At 36.1% G+C, this 26134-nt stretch overlaps 1 protein-coding gene and 1 non-coding gene across 9 annotated transcripts in view; one reads left to right on the top strand and one right to left on the bottom strand.

Annotated features, from left to right (window-relative positions):
• The window catches only part of OSBPL8 (oxysterol binding protein like 8), a 158025-nt gene that overhangs the window by 122634 nt on the left and 9257 nt on the right, over positions 1 to 26134 (bottom strand). The window lies entirely within an intron of this gene.
• Positions 15135 to 15233, top strand: LOC113256498 (small nucleolar RNA U13). Its single transcript, XR_003316701.1, has one exon. It is a non-coding gene; the product is annotated as a small nucleolar RNA U13 (small nucleolar RNA).

Raw genomic sequence — 26134 nt, 5'->3', positions numbered from 1 at the left:
TTCTGGACACTCCACAAAGGACCTGCTTCCATTTTACCCCAAGAAGAGACTGGCAAAGCTGAAACATACAGGTATGGCTAGAAATAAGGAAGAAAAACAGGGGCTACCAATAGCAGCCATACAGTGGGATCAACCACAGTTCGCAGTGACCTGCTCTGCAGAGGACCCTAGAAAACTTTCTCCATTGAAGAAACCAACAGCCAGGGCACCTGGGTGGCTCAGTCAGTTAAGTATCTGACTCTTGATCCCAGCTCAGTCTTTCTCTCAGGGTCAGGAGTTCAAGCCCCTCTTTGGGCTCCACACCAGGTGTGGGGCCTACTTAAAAAAATAAAAGAAGACAAGACCAAAGCTGACCAGACCAATAGCCAGCACAGAGACAGATTTCACTAGCTTTTGCCCCACAGGTATTTGAGTTCACAGAAATTAGCCTGAGTCCCCCACATACACATACACTCCCCCTTCTCTCACGTGCCCTCTCCAGAGCCTGGGAACCACACCAGCAGCCAGCCCAAGCATCTGTGGCTGCTGAGTTCAAGATACAAGCCTAGACTCCCACAGCTAACCTCTCCTGATACGCATGTGCTCAGATTAGCCCCTCCAGTTGTGTACTTGCACCAGCTGGTACCAGCTTCCACTATCACATGCACAAACATGCCCATTTTGGAGAATGCAACCAAAGAAGAGCACACCAACAGCCAGGGCCATCACTGCTTCTTGTGGGTCCAGATCAGGCCCTATCTTCTGTCACTGGTCGGTACCACTGAATCACTTACAGCTAGCCCCTTGAGCTGTGCACCTGCACACCCTGGCCCAATCCCATCACTGTCCTCCACTGCCATGCACCCATAGCAAAACACAGCAAGCATGACAGTACACACCTACAGCCAAGGCCCCTGCAGCTATTTACCTGCCCTGTGCTCCTCATTACATGTGTGTTTGCAACCACACCTGCCACTACCTACACCCCTAGCTCGTCCTTGCAACTGAGTGTGTGAATATCACAAGTTCCAGCCACTACCACTGCTTGCCCTGGGCCCTCGCTGCTGAGCCTGGAGGTGCTACTGAGGACCTCAACAGTCCTCAATGACTCTCCAGATCCCCCACAATGCTAAACAAAAACCACACATTTGTTGATGCTATGGACCCCAATGGCTTTAGCCAATGAGCCACAATGGCCACTGAGGACCCAGTGCTGCCACATGCCCCTGCACCTGGTACCCTATACCATGAGGCTCAGGGACACAGCATGCTCTGGCATGCCCCACCTGTTGATGAAAGTCTTCCCTTACTGAAATCAGGCTATAAAGTCAGGAAGGGGAGACTGATTCTTCAAATGCACAGACACAAAGCTACAAGGCTTACAAAATATCAAAAAAACATAGCTCAACCAAAGTAATATAGTAAACCTCCAGTAACAAACTGGCCCTAAAAAAATGGAGATCCAGGAATTGCCCAACAAAGAACTCAAAATAATCATTCTGAAGATGCTCAGAGAGCTACAAAAGAACACACAAAAAAATATAACAATATCAGGGAAACAATACAAGAAGTTGAAAAGTTCGGCAAAGAGAGAGAAAACAAAAAAGAACAAACAAATTTGGAACTGAAGAATACAGTAACTAAACTAAAGAATCCAAAAGAGAGCTTCAACAGCAGACCAGAGCAAGTAAAAGAAATAATCAGTGAACCTGAAGACAGATTTTTTGAAATTATCCAGTCAGAAAAGCAAAAAAAAAAAAAAAAAAAAAAAAAAAAAGAGGTATGCAGAAATCTTTGGGTCTTGTAAGACACCAATAAGAGAAACAAGGTATACATTATGGGAGTCCTCAAAAGAAAAACAAGAGAAAATAGAATAGAAAGTTCATTTAAAGAAATAAGGGCTGAGAACTACTCAAATTTGGGAGATTATCTGGACATCCCAGTTCATTAAGCTAATAGGTCACCCACATTTTCAATCCAAACAATGTTCTTCAAACACATTATAATAAAATTGGCAAAATCAAAGAGAATTTTAAAAGCAGCAAGAGAAAAAAAAGTTCTTGCATATAAGGGAACGCCCCTGTCTATCAGTGGATTTCTCAGCAGAGACCTTGCAGGCCAGGAGAGAACAGGGTGATATATTCAAAGTATGGAAAGAAAGAAATTGCCAACCAAGAATGTTTTACCCAGCAAGGTTGTCCTTCAGAAATGAAAGCAAGATAAAGACCTTCCCAAACAAACAAAAGCTGAGGGAGTTCTTCACCACAAGACCTGCGTTACAAGAAATACTGAATGGAGTTCTTCAAGCTGAAGCTAAAGGACACTAACCAGTAACACAGAAAACTTATGAAAATAAACAGCCCATTGGTAAAGGCAAGTAAGTCGTCTAATTCAGAATACTCTAATACTGTAATATGGTCATGTGTTAACTGTTAACTCTAGTATAAAGGTTGAAGGACGAAAATAGTTACAGCTATAATAATTTGTAAATTGATACACAATATATAAAGATGTAAAGTGTGACATCAAAAACACAAAATGTGAGGGAGAGGAATGAAAGCAGTTTTTTTTTTGTTTGTTGGTTGCTTTTTGTTTTTTATGAGACTAAAGTTAAGTTGATATCAGCTTAAAATAGACTGTTATATCTATAAGATGTTTCAAGTAAGCCTCAGGGTAACCAAAAACAAAAACTTAAAGAAGGTACACACAAAATAAAGAGACAGTAATCAAAGTGTACCACTACAGAAAATCATTAATTTACATAGAAGGAGAACAAGAGAGGAAGGAACAAAGAAACTATAAAACAGCCAGAAAACAATTTGGAAAATGGCAATAATAAGTCCTTATTTATCAATAATTACTTTAAATGTAAATAAACACTCCAATGAGAAGGCATAGAGTGGCTGAATTGATTAAAAAAAAGAAATGACCCAACTATATGTTGCCTACAAGAGACTCACTTCAGCTTCAAAGACACACATAGGCTCAAAGAGAAGGGATGGAAAAACATTTTATGCAAATGGAAATCAAAAGAGAGCAGGGGTAGCTATAATTAGTTATATCAGAGAAAACAGACTTGGAAGTCAAAAATTGTAATGAGACAAAAAGGTCATTATATAATAGAAAAGAGGTCAATTCATTATGAGGATATAACAATTGTAAATATATATGCACCCAACATTGAAGCAGCTAAATATATTAAGCAAATACTAACAGATTTGAAGAAAGTAACAGACAGCAATAAAGTAATCAGAGGAGACTTCAATACCCCACTTTCAAAAATGGATAAGTCATGCAGATAGAAAATCAATAAGGAAACACTGGACTTGAACTATATATATATATTTTTTAAAGATTTTATTTATTTATTTGAGAGAGAGACAGAGATAGGGAGAGAGAACACAAGCTGGGAGGAGAGAGAGAAGCAGGCTCCCCACTGAACCAGGAGCCCAACATAGGGCCTGATCCCAGATCCCGGGATCATGACCCAAGCTGAAGGCAGACGCTTAAACCGACTGAACCACCAGGTGCCCCTGAACTATACTTTAGACCAAATGTTACCTAACAGACATATACAGAATATTCCACCCAACAACAGCAGAATACACATTTTTCTCAAGTGCACATGCAACATTCTCCAAGATAAATCATATGTTAGGTTACAAAACAAGTCTTAGCAAATTTTAAAAGACTGAAATCATGCTAGTATCTCTTCTAACCATAAAGGTTTGAAACTAGAAATCAGTAACAAGAAGAAACGTGGAAAATTCACAAATATGTGGAATTTAAATAACCCACTCCTGAAAAACCAAAAGTCAAAGAGGAAATTAACAGGGAAATAAAGAAGTATCTTGAAATAAATGAAACTGTAAATACAACATACCAAATTTATGGAATACAGCAAAAGAGAAGTTTATAGTGATAAATGCCTAAATTAAGAAAAAAGAATGATCTCAAGCAACCTAACTTTACAATTCAAAGAACGAAAAAAACAAGAACTAAGCCCAAAATTAGCAGAAGAAAGAAAGAAGCTAAAGATCAGAGGTGAAATAAATGAAACAGAGAATAGAAAAACAATACAAAGACAAATGAAACTAAGAATTGGTTTTTTGAAAAAATAAACAAGAAAAAACAAATTAGAAATGAAAAGAGACATTACAACAGATACCACAGAAACACAAAGGCCCACAAGACACTAAGATGAACAATTATACACCAACAAATTGAACAACTTACAAGAAATGGATCAATTCCTAGAAGCATACAAACTACTAAGTCCAAATCATAAAGAAATAAAAATTCTGAGCAGACCAAGTAACAAGTTAGGGCAACTGAGGCAATATTTAAAAACCCCCAATAAAGAAAAGCCTAGGATTTGATGCCTACATAGGTAAATTCTATCAAAATTTTAAAGAGATAACACCAATTCTTCTCAAACCCTTCCAAAAAGCTAAAGAGAAGGGAACACTCCCAAACTAATTTAATGAGGTCAGCATTATCCTGATACCAAAGATAAAGATACTACAAGAAAACAGGCCAATATCCTGATGACTAAAAACACAAAAAGGCTCAACAAAATACTAGTAAACAGAATTCAATAGCACATTTAGGAGAGCCTACACAATGTCAAATAGGATTTATCCCTAGGATGCAAGGATAGTTCAACATATGCAAATTAATAAATGTGATACACTACATTACTAAAATGAAGGGCAAAAATCATATGGTCATCTCAACAGCTGCAGAAAAAACAGTTGACAAAATTTAACATCCTTCTATAATTAACTTAAAAAAATAGAAGCTCAACAAACTGGGTATAGAAGGTAACATATCTCAACATAAAGATCATATATGAAAAACCCAGAGCTAACATATTCGGTGGTGAAAGGCTGAAAGTTTTCCTTTCAAGATCGGGAACAATACAAGGGTGCCCATTCTCACGATTTCTATTTGATATAGTATTTCCAGTCCCAGCCAGAGCAATTAGGCAAGAAAAAGAAATAAAAGGCATCCAAACTGGAAAGGAAAAAGCAAAAGTGTCTCAGGGCATCTGGGTGGCTCAGATGGTTAAGTGTCTGCCTTTGACTCAGGTCATGATTTCCAGGTCCTGGGATTGAGCCCCAAGTCAGGCTCCCTGCTCAGTTGGGAGTTGGCTTCTCCCTTTGCCCCTCATCCCTGTCATGCTCGCTCTCTCACTCTCTCTTGAAAATAAATAAAATCTTTTTTAAAAAAGTGTCTTTGCTGATAATATAATCTTGTATATAGAAAATCAAAAACACTCTAGTTAAAAAATTGATAGGTCTAATAAATTCAGGAAAATTGCAAGACACAAAAATCAATATACAAAAATCAGTTGCATTTCTATAGTACAATAAACTGTCTGAAAAAGAAACAAGGAAGTCAATCCCATTTGTGATAGCATCAAAAAGAATAAAATACTTAGGAATAATTTTTTTAAAGAATTAGTTTTATTTTTTTTAAGATTTTATTTCATTTATTTGACAGAGACACAGCAAGAGAGAGAACACAAGCAGAGGGAGTGGGAGAGGGAGAAGCAGGCTTCCCACTGAGCAGAGAGCCCAATGCAGGGTTCGATCCTAGGACTCTGGGATCATGACCTGAGCCAATGGCAGACGCTTAATGACTGAGCCACCTAGGTGCCCCGGCTTTACTTTACTCTTATTTTTTTTCAAGTAAGCTCTACACCCAAAGTGGTGCTTGAACTCACGACCCCAAAATCAAGAGTCACATGGTCTACTGACTGAGCCAGCCAGGCACGCTACTTAGGAATAAATTTAACCAAGGAAATGAGAGATCTATATACTGAACACTGTAAGACACCAAGGAAAGAAATCAAACAAGACACAAAAAATGGAGACATCCCATGTTCGTGGATCAGAAGAAATATTGTTATCTGTCCATACTATCCAAAGTTATCATTGATTCAGTGCAATCCCTACCATTATTTCAAACACAAAAAAAGAAAAACAACTCTGAAATTCATATGGAACTATAAAATACCCCAAGCAGCCAAAGCAATCTTCAGAAGAAAGAACAAAGTCGGAGGCATCACAATTCTTCTTTTCAAATTACATTACAAAGCTATTAATAATCAAAACAATATGGTCCTGGCATAAAAATAGACACAGACCAATGGAACAGAGAACTCAGTAATAACCTCACACACATGTGGTCAATTATTTGACAAGGAAGTCAAAAATACCCAGTGGGGAAAGAATAGTCCCTTCAGTAAATTATGTCGGGAAAACTGGAAAGTCATTATGCAAAAGAATGAAACTGGATCCCTATCTTACACCATATACAAAAATCAACTCAAAATAGATTAAGACTTAAACATAAGACCTGAAACCCAATAACTCCTAGAAGAAAACAAAGGGAAAAAGCTCCTTGACATCAGTCTTGGCATTGATTTTTTTTTTTTTTGGCTATGTATCAAATACACATGCAGCAAAAGCAAAAATAAGGTATATGTTGGTATACCTTATTTTTATAGGTATAAGGCTGAACTATATGAAACTAAAAAGCTCTTGCACAGCAAAACAGACAATAAACATGAAACGGCAATCTACAAAATGTGAGAAAGTATTTGTGAACCATATGTCTGATAAAGGATTAATATCCAAAATACATAAGGAACTTGTACAACTTGATAGCAAAAAAAGAAAGAAAGAAAAGAAAGAAAGAAAGAAAGAAAGAAAGAAAGAAAGAAAGAAAGAAAGAAAGAAAAAAGAAAAAAAATCTGATTTAAATACAGGTGGAGGACTTGAACAGACATTTTTCTAAAGACATAAAAATGACCAACAACTATATGAAAAGGTGCTCAACATCACTAATCATAGACGAAATACAAATCAAAACCACAATGATACATCATCTCGCACCTGTTAGAATGACTATTATCAAAAAAAAACAAAAGACAACAAATGTTGGTGAGGATATGGAGAAAAGGGAATCCCAGTGCACTGTTGCCAGGAATATAAATTGGTACAGCCGCTATGGAAAACAGTATGGAGATTCCTCAGAAAGTTAAAAATAGGACTACCATACAATCCAGCAATTTCATTACTAGGTATTTATCTGAAGGAAACAAAATTATTATCTTGAAGAGATATTCCATGTTCACTACAGCATTGCTCCCATGTTCACACAGCATTATTCACAACAGCCAAAACATGGAAATTTTTTTATAAAATTATTCAGCCATTAAGAAAAGGAAATCCTGCCATTTGCAACAACATGGATGGACCTTGAGGACATTATGCTAAGTGAAATCAAATCAGACAGAGAAAGACAAATACTGTATGACCTCAATTATATGTGGAATCTAAAAACACTGAACTCATAAGTGCAGAATGGTGGTTGCCAGGGGCCTCAGGTGTAGGGGAAATGAGGAGATGTTGGTCAAAGTGTACAAACTTCCAAGTGTAAGATGAGTAAGTTCCAAGAATATAATGTACAGCATGGTGACTATAGTTGACAATACTGTATTGTATATTTGAAACCTGCTAGGACAGCAGAGCTTTAATGTTCTTAAAACAACAACACAACAAAATGGTAATTCCGTGTTCCATGAGATTAAGAATGTGTTTAACACATAATTCCGCGTTCTGTGAGATTAAGAATGTGTTTAACACATAATCGTGGTAAACACCCTGCAGCATATACATGTATCAAATCATCACACTGTGTACCTTAAACTTACACAATGTAATATGTCAGTTATATCTCAAGGCTGGGGAGGTATGTCTGCTCTTATTCATTTTTGAAACCTCAGCTTCTTGCACAGTATGTGGCACATAGCAAGCACTGAAAAAAAATTCATTCAGTGAATAATGGAAACAAAGAAAACCTTTCTTCACAAGTTATTAAGACTACATTGTTTAAATCATTCAGTCACTTAAGGGTATGAAAAAAAGAGGAAAAACAACTGAAGTATAAAGCAGAGTAGCCTTCATGGGCATTTAATAAATGATCATGGCAAATCTATAAAGGATGAAAGGTTTGGATTCAGCCAAGAAATGTTAACACTGCATTATAAGATTAAAGAAATCTTATGTCAACCTAGAAACTATAGCAGTAATGGATTTTTTAAACCTTTACACATTCACTTCCCCTTCCTGTAATAACATGTACCTTGATCTTCCCTTGAAGAAAGCAACCCTCCTCCAATGTATGCAAACTTGCTTGGTACCCTGCTCTCTCCTAGCAAAGAGTAAACAATAAACCCAAACCAAGTCAAATCGGTCCCTCTCTGATTCACTCTCTGAGACATCTGACTCAGGAGCAGAGCGGATCACATGAATGGAAAACAATTAGAGAACTATCTAGCTTAATGGAGGCTCCACAAAGACTATCCATTACTTCCTGCTCTCTAGATCCCTGGAGCTGCATTAAGTGCCCGTTCTATCTCGAACTTGGTTTTTCAACCTTTACTTCAAGAAAATGAGCTTATCATTCTGGTATATTTTTTAAGTTAGCAAAAGTTTCTTACCACTTGAACCAAAGAACCCTAAATGAACACATTTCAGCCATGTACAACTAAAATAAGCCTTGAATAACAAAAGTCAAGGTTAACTTCAAATGAATCCACAAAGTGAAACGTGAGACCTGAAAATATAAAACACCATATACACTATAAGAAAAAAAAAAAACAATAGCATAATATTCATCTATGTGTTTCTAGCTAGATGTTTTAATTCCATTAATAAGAAAATCATATAAACATCATCATGACCAGGTTTTGGCCACAATGATAAGGAGAAAAAACTGTGTTTAATCAGAAATGTGATCTCTACTTCAATTTTAGTTCGGTCTTACTATCCAAAATGCCTCCTCTGGAGCTCTTGCATCTTATTTTCTCATCCCCTATCAAATGAAGGATTTGTGGTCAACTGCATTAGTATTAAGAGGAGAAACATATCTAAAAATATCTATTTGAGTAGCTGACAGTTTCATTTGTCTGACTGATCTTATAATCTATGCCGTCTTTGTGAAGTAAATAACAAGAGTGGAAACAAAGTGTATGACCAATCCTTCTAAGGCCCTAGACCATAATTAACCCATCCTAACAACTTAAAAAAAAAGAGGAGCTATAACTCTACCTCTATCTCATCACCTACCTGGTTTCTAAAATTCTAAGTTGTGTCAAGTGCAAAGCTTAAAAACATCTTTCAGATGATAACTGTGATTTCCATAGGAAGAAAAAATACACACATATTTCTACCATAGCCTAGGACTTATTACTCACAAGAACAAGTTAATTAAAATGCATAATCAAGGCTCATCAACATTTCCAATATGTGAGAAGTAAAGAAAAAGGATACAGAATAAATAGAAGATAAAATCCCCAACAACAACAAAAAAAAGGCGGGGGGAACCTGGAAGGACCAGAGAGAGAGAGAGAGAGAGAGAGAGAGAAATGAAACAAAACACTGATAAATAAAAATCAATACAAAATTGAATATGTTACATTCATCATTTCTCCTATTATTTTTATTCTAAAGTAAAGCAGTTCAAGAAGAAAAATGAAAGCATCTGGGCACTATTTTGAAACCACAAATAGTATTCATTTTTTTACTTCCATTTACATGTAGTTAAATTAAATGCAATCTGTATCTAACATTTTTCTTCAATTCAACATGTTCCCACTTAGACACACTTAAGTTTTGGCAACTGCCATTAGTGTTTCTCAAATATTCATGCAAAAGACTGCTTTAGGCAAAGCTAAGATGTTTTTGTTAACGAGACAGGAGAGGGAGAAAAAGAAACATGATTTTAAAGTAACCGAAAAGTGTTACAATTTCATTTCCCAACTGATTTCCCAACTGATTTCAGATTTGGTATTTAAACACTTGGCTTCTTGCACATGCTTTTGCTATTGCAGACCCTATTTACTGACCTTATCCAAAATCATATAGATATACCATTGAGACCTAGTGTTGCTTACTACCAATGATTTTGAGGAAAAGGAAAGAACATCAACTGCTAATTCTTCCTCACCAGCTGAAAGTACTTAGCATCTTCCTTAATACAAACAGTATCTGCCCCAGAAAATATCAAGCACAAAAGCCCTGTTGGTGGCAACATTTTGAAAACATAAACCAACAAAAACAAGTAAATGAAAACAAAAATCACCATGTACACAAACAGAAGCAGTGAGGGCAAAAGAGTTTTTTTCTATTTTCAAAATGATTCTGGGTTAGGGGATTTATACTACCTCCAAAATTTACTATAAAAAATAAAGCAAAAGAGTGTGATATTGGCGTACCATAATTTACCAGTGGAACAGAACAGAAAGTCCAGAAATGGCCACACATCCATGGTCAATTAATTTGTAACAGAAGTGCCAAGGAAACCCAATAAAAAGGAAAATATTTTAAATAAAAATCTCATTAAAAGAGAGAAAAAATAAACCTGACTTGCACTAAAACACAAAAATTAACCCAAAATAAATCACAGACCTAAATATAAAAGCCAACATAAATATTTCAATATAAAACTTTAAGAATAAAATAGAGAAAATCTTCACAAATTTGGGGTAGGCAAAAATTTCTTAGGAGGCTAAAAAACACAAGTCATAAAAGAAAAAACTGGTATGCTAGATTCCATAAAAATTAAAAGCTTCTCTTCAAAAACAGAGTTAAGAAAATGAAAAGGTAAGTCACAGATAAGAGAAAATATACACAATACATACATTTGACAAAGAACTAGGATCCAGACCATAAGAAGAACTTTTAAAAGTCAATAAGAAAAAAAGCAAAAGTTTTTAAATAGACAAAAGATTTAAACAATAAATAAGACAAATGACCAACAAACAAAAAGATGCTCAATGTAAAATGCAAATGAAAAACCACAATGAGATACTACTACACAACCACTAGAAACACTAAAATGTTTTAAACTGTTGATGAGGAGGAACAACTGAACTCTCATACACTGTTGGTGGAAATGGAAAACAGTAGAACCATTTCCTAGGTATTTACCCAAGAGAAATGGAAATATGTCTGCTCAAAGACTTGCACAAGGATTTTTCATAGCAGTCTTTTTAAAGATTTTATTTACTTGAGAGAGGTAGAGAGCTCCCAAGTGCACGCACGGGGGGGGGGGGGGGGGGAGCAGGCTCTCCCCGCTGAGCAGTAAGTCTGATGCAGGACTCAATCCCAGGACTCTGGGATCCTGACTTGAGCCGAAGGCAGACTTAACTGAGCCACCCAGGTGCTCCTCATAGCATTTTCATTTGTAATAGCCAAGTCAAATTATCTACCAATAGGCGAATGAACAAACAAATTGCAGTACATTCATACAACAGAATACTATCCAGCAATAAAAAGGAACAATCTCAAAAACGTTCTGAGCAAAAGAAGCCATATAAGAGTACATATTCTATGATTTCATTTACATGAAATTCTAAAACAGACAAAAAACAATGTGTAGTGTATAGAACTCAGATCAGCTGTTGCCTGAAGAGCTGGGAAAGTGGGGAGCGTGGAGATGGGGAAATATTAAGTGGGAAAAGGGCACAAGCGATTTTGGGGACTAATGAAAATGTTCTATATCTTGATGGTAGTGATAGTTACAGGGGCGTATGCATTTGTCAAAATGCATCACATTATATACATAAAATGGGTGCATTTTATTCTATGCAAATTATATCAAAATAGTGTTTGGTTTGGGTTTTTTCTTTTAAGTGCTGTTGGTAGCTTAAGTGATAGCAAGAAAGGAAAGACTACAGAGATAAGGCAGAATGACACTGTTAAAAGCAATTTTTTTAAATGATAGGAAAAGCTCAAATTCTAGCATAGCTAAAACCAGGAATGTAATGGAATTTATTTAATTTCAATGTAAAATGAGCATAATTCACAGGATAGCTGCGAAAATTAAACGAGATAGTTAACACTGTACCTGGTATATCACAGAAACAGATTGGTTGACTCCGTATCTATCCATGTTGTTAAGGTAAAACCAAGAAAATAAGTAACAGTTACATGGATTAAATCATAAAAAAACTTGTAGAGGAAATAATTTTAGATGTCAATTTTAAAAGGAAATGGATGAAAAGGAAGGAGGGCATTGCCGGTGGAGGGAATGGTAATATGCAGAAGAACAGAGGCGAGGCGGCAAGAAGCAAGTCGCATGTAGGAGATGGAAAAATTAGCATGCCTATGGCAGCAAGTCCATATACGGGAATAACAAAAAAAGCAGGGTAATCTTCCCATCTGATATAAATATTCATTTAAATTTTACAGTAGGATCCAGAATAGTAACTTTATCCAGTTGATGCTATGACACAACATAAATAAACTCAACTTCACAAGGAAAATAAATTCAACTATTTAAAATAAGAAAAAAAAATTTGTCTTTCTGTTGGAAAAATATGAATGATTACAATCATCAACTTCAGTCTCTTGGAGGTTAGCCATAGTTCTCTCCCTAAAGAAAAAATTATTAAAATATAAATATAGCAAAGCAACATATGGACTTGCTGTGCAGCTGTCATTGCACTCCTAAAATTATGAAAGCTACACTTTCCACAATCTAAAATCTGTTTAAGTGATCACTTTGAAAAACAAGATATAAAAAAATCTCCTCAAAAGAACTAATCAGCTACAACAAAAATTATCTCATGGCATGCTACTTAATGTCAGAATGCTAGAGTTATATTCCAAGAGACCTGAAGTGACCAAGATCAGGATTCTTGAGCACTTAACATAATTCTGACATGTTATTACATGTATGCATTTAAGTGTGTTTAATAAAAAGAATGCAGGGTTAGCATTCTTGCAGCATTCAAACTAACTTAAATCCTTAAGATTTTACATATTCAGCAGAGTAACTCCTTTCTATATTTTATACATAAAACACTTAAGTGTCATTTCAGGTTTTAATTCTGGGAAGAGACAGCCAAGATCGCTAGTAATAACTTAGCCTAATTTAGTTCCCAGAATGAGAGAAATGTACAGAAATGTAGAAAAAGAATGAGATGCACAATAAAAAAGGAAATATAAAAGGGCAATACTACTGACCTTTGAACAAAGTAGCAGCAGTATAGCTATGGCGAGGACAACAAAGCTACAAGATTAAATTAACTCAAGTCTCTTTGTTGAGGAAGGATGTAATGTAGTGACAATGAACTAACACAAGATTTCATCTGCTCCATTTACACCAAGCAATACCCAGTTAGAGGCTTTGGCTCAAAGTAGAACATGTAGAGACTAAAGAATGAACTTATCTACTTTTGCTTTCTTGGGCCCACGATATATACATCAATGTAATACGTGAAATAATTATGAATGCATAAAAAATTATTAATGTGCTATATCATCCAGAATCATGATTTTCCCTTTAAAATTTCTTTTGATGATTATATTTTATACTCTAAAATACCTTTTAAAGTATTTCATATATACATACACACACACTAAAAAAAGGAAGTTACTATTTTAAGAAACAAATTTTTAAAAAAGTTTTTAATAATAAGATTGGCAATAAAATATTAGTTAAGACCCGCCACTGTTTGGGATGCCTGGGTGGCTCAGTGGGTTAAGCATCCGCCTTCAGCTCAGGTCGTAATGGGGGGGGGGTGGAGCCCCACATCGGATTCCCTGCTCAGCGGGGAGTCTGCTTCTCCCCCTGCCCCTCACCCTGCAGTCGTGCTCTTTCACTCTCTTTCTCAAATAAATAATTATATTAAAAAAAATAAAAGACCTGCCACTGTTTTTCTGTTTTTGTTTTTTTGTTGAAAGATTTTAGGAGGCTGATACTGCTAAAAAATATTCCTTTTAAAATGAGGATTGTAAAACTTTTTAAGTCAAGCACCTTCAAAATGACTAAAGGGATGACAATCAACATGAGAACAGTCTCTTTTAGTGTACTGCAAAGGCTTTATCACTGTAAATAAACATTTTATGTAGGGGTGGGAAATTTGCCCATGTTGCATCTGCATTACTCAGATTAAAGATTTGAGGAGGAGGTTCAAAGTTTAAAAGAATAAGAAAGTCTCTTATAAAAACCCCTAAAAGCTACTATTAGATAAGTGGAAGGGGAATAAAAGTAGCCTGATTCTCTTGCTAACGGTGTGAAGTATCTTTTTGGTTATTCAACGTAGAAACATGCCACCCAACAACCAGCTATATAGAAAAAAGAATACACACAATAAAAAGTAAATTTAAATTAAAGCTCTCCCTGGGCAAGCTACTGCTGGAGTCACTAGTTTTCTCAATGATTCTTCTTCATACCTTTTTGTGGTTTTGCCTTACTAAAATCCTATTTGAGAGGGGAAAAAAAACCCTTAAATTTTAAAAAAGAATTTAAGCAAAAAAATCAAATAAAATGGGCAGAGAAATTTAAAATATATAAAAGTAACAAGAAATATTAGAAAAATAAAAGCTAAAGATTAGGAATAAGAGTACATAAAATGTTAGTGGACACACTATGGACAAAAAAGATGAAAGCAACAAAAGACAGGTAAAAACTAAAAGGAAATAAAATCAGCAACTTAAGACACTGAGAGCAGAGAAACAAAAACTATTTTTTAATCAATATAATATTAATAATAAGAACATAACAATGCTAATTCAAGAGCTGAACACCTTCACTCAAAGATTCTTTAAACTAAGTGGGGGTGGCTCAGTTGCTTGAGCATCCAACTCTTGGTTTCAGTTCAGGGTGTGGAATCGAGCCCTATGTCAAGCTCCACGCTCAGTGGGAAGTCTACTGGAGATTCTCTCTCTCTGCCCCTCCGCACCCCCTTCAAAACTAAATAAATCTTAAAAAAAAAAAAAAAAAAAAAAAAAAACGGGGGAGGGATGCCTGGGTGGCTCAGTCAGTTAAGCATCTGCCGCCTTCAGCTCAGGTCATGATCCCAGAGTCCTGGGATCAAGTCTCACATCCGGCTCTTTGCTCAGCAGGAAGCCTGCTTCTCCCTCTGCCTACTACTCCCCCTGCTTGTGCATGCTCTCTCTCTCTGACAAATAAAATCTTAAAAAAAAAAAATTCTTTAAACAAAGACTTCTTTGCCTTCTCAATGTTTCCTGAAAACTTAACACAGCTCCTAGCCTCATACCAATGACTCCTATTCCTAGTACCCTGGCTTTTATAAAACACTTAAGTGAGAAGGTGACACAATTCCTTAAAAAATGCTGTGCAGTAAGCATGACGACTGGATGCTCACACCATTGTGTGACATGTGCCTCCCTCAAACCTTGTTACCACCTCAGCACATTACCCATCTGATGTGGGGAAAAAAGTACTGAGCAGGCCGTAAGTCCCATTTGTCTTATCTGCCATTAGTACTCAGGGGGTACAACCAAACCCTGACCCACCTACATCCCACACCCCCCAAAAAAGTGATATAAATTTTTAGTGCAAAAACGTAATCAGTTCTGAGAAAGCCTTTTTGTTTCTGTTCTGCTTTGGTCAGCGCTACCCTAAAAGCATCAGGTATGCCTACTAAGTACACTGGTAAATGATGGGATATTATTTTTTTGAATCTTGTTTCTAATGTGCTTCCTCCCTGAACTACTGTATTTTTAACTTGGCAAGAACTCCCATGAGGCGTTCACAGGTGGTTTAAGATAATCACTTTTCATATAAAATTGAAGGAAATGTCTGCCCTTTGAAATCCTAGCATTCCTAAACAAATTTTAGAGCTATTAGAAACCTTCAAGTCAACCACTCACCATCTCTAAATTTTACAGATGAAGAAACTAAAAACAGAAGGGCTAAGTAACTCGCCCAAGATCATGAAGCCAAAAGAAACCAGAATGCAAGTCTCTAAAGTCCTGGACTAACATTCTAAGAACAAAATCTGAAGTCAATGGAAGGAATTATTAGAATTTAGCCTTTTAGATTTAAGATGTACATGGTTTTAAAAAAAGAAAAAGAGGGGCACCTGGGTGGCTCAGTCGTTAAGCGTCTGCCTTCAGCTCAGGGCGTGATCCCGGAGTCGTGGGGCAAGCCCCACATCAGGCTTCTCCGCTGGGAGCCTGCTTCTTCCTCTCCCACTCCCCCTGCCTATGTTCCCTTTCTAGCTGGCTGTCTCTCTCTGTCATATAAATAAATAAAATCTTAAAAAAAAAAAAAGTAAAGAAAAAGAAAAACCTGCAGAATAGTATAATACTAGTTCTTTTCTTTTTTTGAAAGAATTAAACATACAAGTATCCATACAGGCAGGGCATGGGGAGTAGGGAGTAAGACAGTCTAGAAGAATACCAAACTGCTAATAAATGGCTATTTTGAACATAAACTGTGGTCTAGTAGCAGCAGAAACTAACTTTATGAGTGTCTGTAGCTGCTGAATTTTATAGTCAACACATGTTGATGTAATAACCTAATTTTTTCATTAAAAAAAAAAAATTAGTGTGCTTGGCTGGCTCATTTGGTACTCATTTGGTAGAGCATGAGACTCCTGTCTCAGGATTTTGAGTCGGGCTGGGCATGGAGCCTACCTAAAATTTTAAAAAATGAATAAAAAATTTAGACATACAAATACATAATTCACCCTGAAAAGAAAATGCATCTCGAAAGGGTTTAAGTCTCAATCTCCCTCTCTCTCTGTCTCTCCTCCATCCCACTGCTGTATGTTAGTGTATGTGCACAACATGCATGCTCACACACACACACACACACACACACACACACACATTCACTCCGAAGATACGACTATGCAATTGGGGTTCACCTTCAAATCATCTTAATTTGTCTTCACATTAAATGTGGTCTTCCCCTAAGAATAGCATAACATTAATAGTTAAGGTAATCTAAGTAAAAGACTGAATTACAAAATTCATTTAAAGACATTTTCCTTGAGATACACAGAAGTAATAAAAAGTGAATTTATTTGTAATGAGTAAGAGTACTTGTAATTTAAAAATTATTTTTATATAAATGCATACTGCTAAAGTGGTTTTAATCATGTTAAAAAACATCATTCTTGGTAGGCTAAACATCCTCCCCATGCCCCCATACCCCACATAGTTTAACTATTATTTTACTATGGTATTCCTCACAAGATGGTAAGCTTGAGCTCATTCCTCTATGTAAATTATGAATTTCAGAATCGGTAAGTCCAAACAAAGATATTTTATTACAGAGTTCTCCACAGACTCTTGTGCTGTCCCTCAAGGTTATTTACGGTGTCCCTCAAAGTTATTTATTTTTATTTCCCATAATTATGGAATATTAAATATCTGTCCAAAGAGTAAGGGATGTCTTAAATGAGTAAATTATATTTCCTTCACTCCTCTCCCCATTTCTTTTTCAACCTGTTGACACTGGTGACCACCCTTGTAATTCCACTACAACTATACAAAGATCATTTATTGACAAATTTAATGCTTAATTTGCCATACCCTTATCCGAAGACTCTCCTGACCTTCTAGTCCCCCTAATCAATCCTTTTGTGGTTCTTTTACTAGCTCCTTTCACTCTGTCCGGGACTAAAGTGTCTCAGGGTTTCATTCTATTGGAGCCTCTCCCTCACTTTCAACTACCACTCCCACGCAGTAGCTCCCTATCCATATTACCACCCTAGAACTCTCTCCTACATTCAAAGCTACATATCTAACGACACCTGCAGAAGTTGAAAAACTTTTAGGATGCATCAGAACCATTTAGAGGGCTTGCTCAAAAAACAGATTTCTGAGCCCCACCTCCAAAATTTTTGATTCAGTGGGTCTGAGCAGAAACCTAAGAATCTGCATTTCTAATTAGTTCCCAGGTGACACACACTTTGAGAACCACTGGCCTACATGATTCTCCCTTAGATAAATTACAGACACCTTAATTTCAACACAACCTAATGGGTCTCCCAGCATCCTGCCTGGCTGCCTCCAAACCATTCTTTACACAGCATCCAGAGTGATCATTCTAATCCTGATCATTTCATGATCCTTTGTTTAAAATATTCTAATGGTTTCCTAAGGATCTTGAGACAAAAATCAAAATCCTTAACATGATCTATCAAGCCTTACATGACCCAACCTTTGCCTACTGCACCACACTGTTATCATTCCTTTTTTTTTTAACACCCCAGCCACAGTGGACTCTTTCAGTTCCTAGCAAAAGCCAAGTTCCTTGCTGTTCCGGGATATTTAAACAAGATGTTCTGCCAGAAATATTCTTTTTTTCCTCAGCTCAAGTCATCTTCCTTGGCTCCCCTCCCCCACTAGGTCAGCAAATTCTTACACCGCCCTGCATTTCTTGCTTTTAGCACTCTCCACATGGTAATTACACAGTGAATTGTGCAATTAGTTTACTATCTATTCCACACCTTCCCACACATACAAGCTAAAAAAGGTCACATGTCTATCCAGTTCCCACTGAATTTTTAGCCCCTTGCACAGTGACCTGCACTGAAATATCTGTTGAATTAATGGTCTTATAACATTATTTTGAAACCCCAAAAGGAAAAGTATTATTAAAAAAGGATTAGAAGCCTTTTTTTTTTTTTACTATCCTCTAATACCTACAAATGATGAAGCTTCATTAAACTCCACTATCTGGGAGTTTAAAATCAAGAAAAATAATACCTTCAAAAGGTAAAATGAAATCTTCCACAAGTTTCTGTGCAGCCAGATATATAAATTACTCTTTATTAACTGCACTAATAAAGTATTAATATCTAAAAGTTATTCACTAATATATAAGTATACAAGGCAGCCTAAGATAATTTTTGCACAAAAGCTAATTTACATGTAAACTTGCATCAGAGTATATTCAGGCTTAGCAAGAGAAGTAGTTTTAGTTCATGCCAAGAAGTGGGATGGGGTAGCTGTCTAGAATTAAACCCATATGTGGATTACCACAAATTACACAATATTAATATAACCAAGAATTAAATTACTATGCAAACAAATGTTCTATAGATTCTCATCTCCTTTAAAATGGAAAGAGTATCTGCTGTCTATAATTCATTCATCAACTCTTCTTCTCTAAAGTGCATGCTAAGCAAGCACAGCACTAACCTAAGTGGCATATAGAACAGGTGTAACCATCTTAAGATGTAACTTTAATATACTAGAATTTATAGCCAAATAAAGGTTAAACTCCATTCAGAGTAGTCATTTTTAGAGGCTATTTCAAGTTGTCATCACACAAAACAATTTTGGGACTGGTCTTCTCTAATTACTTCCTTAACCACCTTACAAGTGACATTAGGATAACAGGTTTCATTTCTTTGGTCTACTTATTTTTAATTAAAAATGGCATTCCTCATTTTGAATGCTAATTTTATGTTTGAGACTTGGTTCAGAATGACTTCCCACTTTTTCCACAGATCAAATCCATTCTCAAAAGATCTCATTTGCCACCACAGAATGTAGATTAAAAGAAGAAGGCAGCACCTGGGTGGCTCAGTCAGTTAAGCATCCAACTCTTTAATTTCCACTAGGGTCATGATCTTAGGGTTGTGAGATCGAGCCTCACACTAGGCTCCACGCTAGCTGTTTAAGATTCTCTCTCTCTACCTGCCTCTCAAAAAAAAAAAAAAGAATGATGCTGAGGAAAGAATAGTTCCAAAAGTGTTTTTGAACAACAGTGACATTGCTGAAGTAAATTCAAGATAACTTTGAACACATCAATCATCTCTTGGACAAATAAATTCTACTATATTTATTTAAAAATTGGTCCCATTTCCACTTTGGGCACAATTCATGGATAGGCCTGATCCATGACTTCTGGTTTTCCTAAATAATAGATGCAGTAAAGCATAAGCACATTTACTATAAACTAAAAGATTAAGAAATGAAACAAGTTTCAGGAATAAAATCCAGTGGTGTACTGTAACATGGCTTGTGGAGGTAATATGGCATATTAAATAGAATATGAATATAAAATGAGATAGGCCAAGGTTCAACTTCTTACTTGGCCCCTTAGTAGCTACATGATTGAGCGTGCTATTTGAACATGAAGTCTGTACAACATGAATGATACCATAGGTAAAATGGTAATAATGCCATCTATTTCAGAGCTATTATAAGGATATTACATAGTATATTGTCCGATTGGAATTCCAGCCCCTGACATCTTCAAGGAATCCTCAAAAGAAACTAAGAGGCTACGTATTCCAAGCTCTCCATTTTACTAAGACCCACGAGACTTAAGTGGTTTGCCAAGGTCACACAGTTACTTCACAGGAAAGACAATACCTTTGGCAGGTTTCTTATTCTCCCAGAGCAGCTGTTTACTAAATCAGTTAGTGTTTGTAATGTTAATGTGGCTCAAGCCCGTGACAGAGGGTCTCAAAGAGGGTTTCTTAGACAGTAATAAGTCAAGACCACTTAAGGGCAGTGCTTACAATTATGATACTGGCAATCACATATTAATAATTTAGTCCTATGTATTAAATGTCTCTCTTGGATTTTAAGTCTTTTTTCTTAAAGTTAGGTATTCTAAATTACAGCTAAAACTACCTGATTATGCATAAATTTTCAGTTTTCTTGAAAGGTTCTTTTCTAAGGAAAGTATGCACCTTGTCTTAAATCAAGATTCTAGGAAAAAAATAAATGTGTTTCTCATTTTTTAAGTATGGTAACCGGTTATAATAAACCAAAGAGTTACGTAGCTTCCGAAAAGTAAAATTAATGCTCATACTTAAGCTAAGAGTTCTTTATCAAGGATCAAAGCTTAAAATGCAAGATCTAAAATTAACTCAAGATGATCTCAAAAAATTTTATTATTGACTTTCTTATATTCAATCCCAAAAACAGCTTCTTCATATTTGATACAGACTAAGAATGGCTTTCTATCTTGGACATGAAAGAGCAAATGAGTATCTGAGTGCCAAACTCTGGCCTAGATGCTCCTGGGTTTTGAATTCTAGGTATAAATTACCACAACCAAAGTACTCATCATCTTTAATTTATCATGTAAGTAACCAAGACACATAATTACACTTCTGCATGCCAATTCAAAAAGGATCTATGAGAACCAACACAATTTTAATACTTTAAGAATGACTACCAAAAACGTGAAACTATGGAGATAACTCTCATATTAAAATCCTGTCCCAGAAAGAAAACTGATCATTATGACAATGAAAAAATTCTTGAGAATTCTTAAAAAACATATTTTCTGAATTTAATTAAAATCGTAATTTGCCTCATAGCCACAAAATGTATCACTGATTAATTTCAACTTTTGAGTTTGAAAAGGCTAATTACTACTACCATGAATTAAGAGAACAAAAGAAATGAAACTTTACTCATTAAAATACTAAATATGTTAAGTAATCAACCTTTTAAAGGAATCTCTATTTTTCCTGAGGAATTTTTTGTCAATAATGACAGCGTATTATTTTTTCTTTAATTCCTACATCGTAATGATAAATTCTTGGGAAAATGAAGATATAGAAACCATAATTTTCCAAACAACCAATCCTTTGAAAATAGTCAAATATTATCTATATAATGCTAAAGATTATACTTTAAAATTTCAGGAACAGTAAGAAAAAGTACCAAAACTATAAACATAATCAAATAATAAAGGATACTGTAATGAGCGAATTAAGAAGGAAATTAACGATGACAACAGATATCTGGAAGGAAAAATGTTAAGGATACGTGAAAAGGGTAAAGCAAGAGACCTAAGGAAAGGCAACTGCTACCTAATCTAATCTCTGAATTCTAAAAATAAAGAGTTTCACAGAATGTAAAAGAAATTCACAAAATAACCAGTAAATAGATACCCATTGCATTAGGGAATACTTACAACACTGACTTCCTCTATATTAGTCAAATAAAGAAACTGCACAAGAGCCTATTTATTTTCTAAACTACTTTAAATTTCAATTAAGTATTTACTATGAAGGTCCTATAATATCTTATACAATCAGGCAAAATCTGGGGGTTTAACAAGCCTTCCGAACACAACCCTTCTGACAAGATTTCAACTGCAAAGTACTCAGCATTTCTTAAATCTGGATTGTAAAAACTTCTGATTGCAGGAGAATTATAACTCTAATCATAGACACACATTCCGGCAGTAGAAACCAGAGCTATAGAAGAAAGAATTACAAAGTCTCATGAGAAAAGACTTAAAAAGATTAATGGGGAAATGCAGCAATACCACAGAAGAGATAAGAAAAAAACAGATGAATTTAAACTTATTTGCCCAGGATAATTTACAATCAATGTGGTACCTAAAGATTCAGGAAAGGAGAATGGAAAATAAAAAAGAGAACAGGTTAAAGAAATTTTATAAGAATGCTGTGAAATTTTTATGAATATAAAATGAAAGGAGGAGATGAAAACTAAGGCCTTGGATGAACTAGCTAGGCAATTTAAATTCGACATTTAAAGTACCAGAGATTATAAGGTAGAAGAAAAATACAGAAAAATATGAATAACTACTGAACCAAAGTAGCTATAACAATTAAGGCAGAGAAGTAAATAAAAAAGAATAATACTTCACCTATCTGGACACAGTTAAGAAACAGAAAATAAGAAAAGATATAATAATAATAAAAATATCGCAAAAGCCATGTGATAAAGCTAATAGGCCATTCTCTAGAGCAAAGTCACTATTTTATGCACAATTCTAAATGGTCTTACTCAGTTTCCAAATACCAAAGTAGAAATGGCAAGAGAATCATAATGACATATGCAAATTGGGGTACATGGCAACAGAAGAGGAATCAGAAAAACTAAGAGGCAAACAAGAATTCAAAAAGAGTACAAGTTTTAGGACCAACAGGCATAAAGATATAAACACCTATATAAATCAGTAATTAAGAAACACGACTGTATTTTGACAGTATCATGATAATTCCTATGAATATGCCTGCTTTAAACAGTTCAAAAAAATAAATTTAAAAAATTTAAAAAATAGTTCAATAGTTCTATATAACTTATGTTTAAGAAGCAGCTAAAAAAGGACTCTAATAAAAAATGGTAGACTAAATATAAATTTTCCCTCCAGTTATTCCAACTATCCCATTGAAATAAAAACAATCCATACCGGGGGGGGGGGGGGAACCCTAAGAGCAAATAAATTTAAAATTGGAGACTGGGGTACAATGTATATATGTGAATGTATATGTGTGTGTGTAGATAGATAGATAGGTAGATGGACAGATACAGACAGACAGACAAACAAGCAGAGAAAACTACACCCTTCTTATACCCTAATAAGTGATGCAAAAAGGTGGGAACCCATATGTCTGACAGGACCCCAGAGAGGCATGTTTGCAAACTAAATGATACAGCAAAGGGTGAAAATGGTAGGGCCAAAACCAGTATTAAATATTACTTGACTGTATAAGAACAACTACATTTCCCATCCCCTATCTCCATCTCCAGGCAACACCTAAAAAACTGACATTTACCCCCAGGCAAAAAGATACTCTGCTTTTCTCTAAAATAAATGAATGACTAGAAGACTAAAATGAGGATGCTGGCAAAGTAATAAACCCTTTTCATCTGGCATTTTAGAGGACCCACAGTCTGAAGCTAGCTCCTTTCCCTTTTACCCTAAAATAATGTTTGCCAATAGACAGGCCCTACCTACCCTGTACTGTCTAGACCCTTAAGTGCTGTGGCTGGAATTCCTATTCAAATGAAAAACTAGTAGAGAAAACAGTCCAAGGAACAGGGTGGGAGAGGGGAGACCCAGACCAGAAACCTAGTCCTTTCTGAAACATGAATGGACAACCAGGAAACATCAGGCATATTAAGGAAAACTAAGCATGAAAATTAAGAATTACAAAAACAAACATAGAAAGTGGCCAGAGTGGAAAAACAGATAGTTAAGGAAACACTTTTTTTTTTCTTTTAAGATTTTATTTACTTATTTGTCAGAGAGAGAGAGAGCACACACACAAACTGCGGGAGCAGCAGGCAGAGAGAGAAGCAGGCCCCTCGCTGAGCAAGGAACCTGATGTGGCACTCAATCTCAGTACCCTAGATCATGACCTGAGCCGAAGGCAGCCGCTTAACTGCCTGAGCCACCCAAGCATCCCCACATCTTTTAAAAATCTATTGTACATAATCTTTTTTTAAAAATTTTTTATTGTTAGTCACCACACAGTACATCATTAGTTTTTGATGTAGTGTTCCATGATTCATTGTTTGCATAGAACACCCAGTGCACCATGCAGTATGTGCCTTCCTTAATACCCATCACTGGGCTAGTCCATCCCCCCCCCCCCCCGAAACCCTCAGTTTGTTTCCCAGAGTCCACAGTCTCTTGTGGTTCATTCCCCCTTCTGTTTACCCCCCTTCATTCTTCCCTTCCTTCTCCTACCGATCTCCCTGCTATTCGTTATGTTCAACAAATGAGTGAAACCGTATGATAATTGTCTTTCTCTGCTTGACTTATTTCACTTAGCATAATCTCCTCCAGTCCCGTCCATGTTGCTCCAAATGCTGGGTAATCGTTCTTTCTGATGGCTGAGTAACATTCCATTGTATACACGGACCACATCATCTTTATCCATTCGTCTGTTGAAGGGCATCTCGGCTCCTTCCACAGTTTAGCTATTGTGGACAATGCTGCTATGAACACTGGGGTGCATATGGCCCTTCTCTTCACTACATCTGTATCTTTGGGGTAACTACCCAGTAGTGCAATTGCTGGGTCCTAGGGTAGCTCTATTTTTAACTTTTTGAGGGACCCCCATACTGTTTTCCAAAGTGGCTGTACCATCTTGCATTCCCACCAACAGTGTAAGAGGGTTCCCCTTTCTCTGCATCCTCTCCAACATGTGTTGTTTCTTGCCTTGTCAAATTTTGCCATTCTAACTGGCGTAAGGTGGTATCTCAGTGTGGTTTTGATTTGAATTTCCCTGATGGCTAATGATTTTGAACATTTTTTCATGTGTCTGTTAGCCATTTGTATGTCTTCATTAGAAGAGTGTCTGTTCATATCTTCTGCCCATTTTTTGATTTGTTTATTTGTTTCTCGTGTATTGAGTTTGAGAAGTTCTTTATAGATCTTGGATACCAGCCTTTTATCTGTAGTTTCATTTGCAAATATCTTCTCCCATTCCGTGGGCTGCCTCTGTTTTGTTGACTGTTTCCTTTGCTATGCAAACTTTTTGTCCTGATGAGGTCCCAAAAGTTGATTTTTTTTCTTTTGTTTCCCTTGCCTTTGGAGACGTGTCATGAAAGAAGGTGCTGTGGCCGATGTCAAAGAAGTTACAGCCTGTGTTCTCCTCTATGATTTTGATGGATTCCTGTCTCACATCGAGGTCTTTCATCCATTTGGAGTTTATCTTTGTGTATGGTGTGAGAGAGTGGTCAAGTTTCATTCTTCTATATATAGCTGTCCAATTTTCCCAGCACCATTTATTGAAGAGACTGTCTTTTTTCCACTGGATGTTTTTTCCTGCTTTGTCAAAGATTAGCTGACCATGAAGTCGAGGGTCCATTTCTGGAGTCTCTATTCTGTTACAATGGTCTACATGTCTGTTTTTCTGCCAGTACCATGCTGTCTTGGTGATCACAGCTTTGTAGTATAGCTTGAAATCAGGCGTGATGTCCCCAGCTTTGTTTTTCTTTTTCAATATTTCCTTGGCGATTCGGGGTCTTTTCTGGTTCCACACAAATTTTAGGATTGTTTGTTCCAGCTCTTTGAAAAATGTCATTGGTACTTTGATCAGGATGGTGTTGAACGTGTAGATTGCTCTGGGTAGCATAAACATTTTAACTATGTTTATTCTTCTGATCCATGAGCATGGAATGTTTTTCCATCTTTTTGTGTCTTCTTCAATGTCTTTTATCAGTGTTCTGTAGTTTCTAGAGTATAGATCCTTTACCTCTCTGGTTAAGTTTATTCCGAGATACCTTATGGTTTTTGGTGCTATTGTAAATGGAATCAATTCCCTACTTCTCTTTCTTCGTGTATAGAAATGCAACTGATTTCTGAGCATTGATTTTGTATCCTGCCACATTACTGAATTGTTGTATGAGTTCTAGTAATTTGGGAGTGGAGTCTTTTGGGTTTTCCATACGAAGTATCATGTCATCTGTGAAGAGAGAGAGTTTGACTTCTTCTTTGCCAATTTGAATACCTTTTATTCTTTTTTGTTGTCTGATTGCTGTTGCTAGGACTTCTAGTACTATGTTGAATAATGGCGAGAGTGGGCATCCTTGTCGTGTTCCTTTATTTTACATATTCTAAGACTAAAGACAGTATTACA

The sequence above is a fragment of the Ursus arctos genome, unplaced genomic scaffold (assembly GCF_023065955.2).
Source record: "Ursus arctos isolate Adak ecotype North America unplaced genomic scaffold, UrsArc2.0 scaffold_21, whole genome shotgun sequence".
Taxonomy (NCBI): domain Eukaryota; kingdom Metazoa; phylum Chordata; class Mammalia; order Carnivora; family Ursidae; genus Ursus; species Ursus arctos.
The sequence above is the reverse complement of the archived record's forward strand: the minus strand, read 5'-3'. Positions and strand labels throughout refer to the sequence as shown.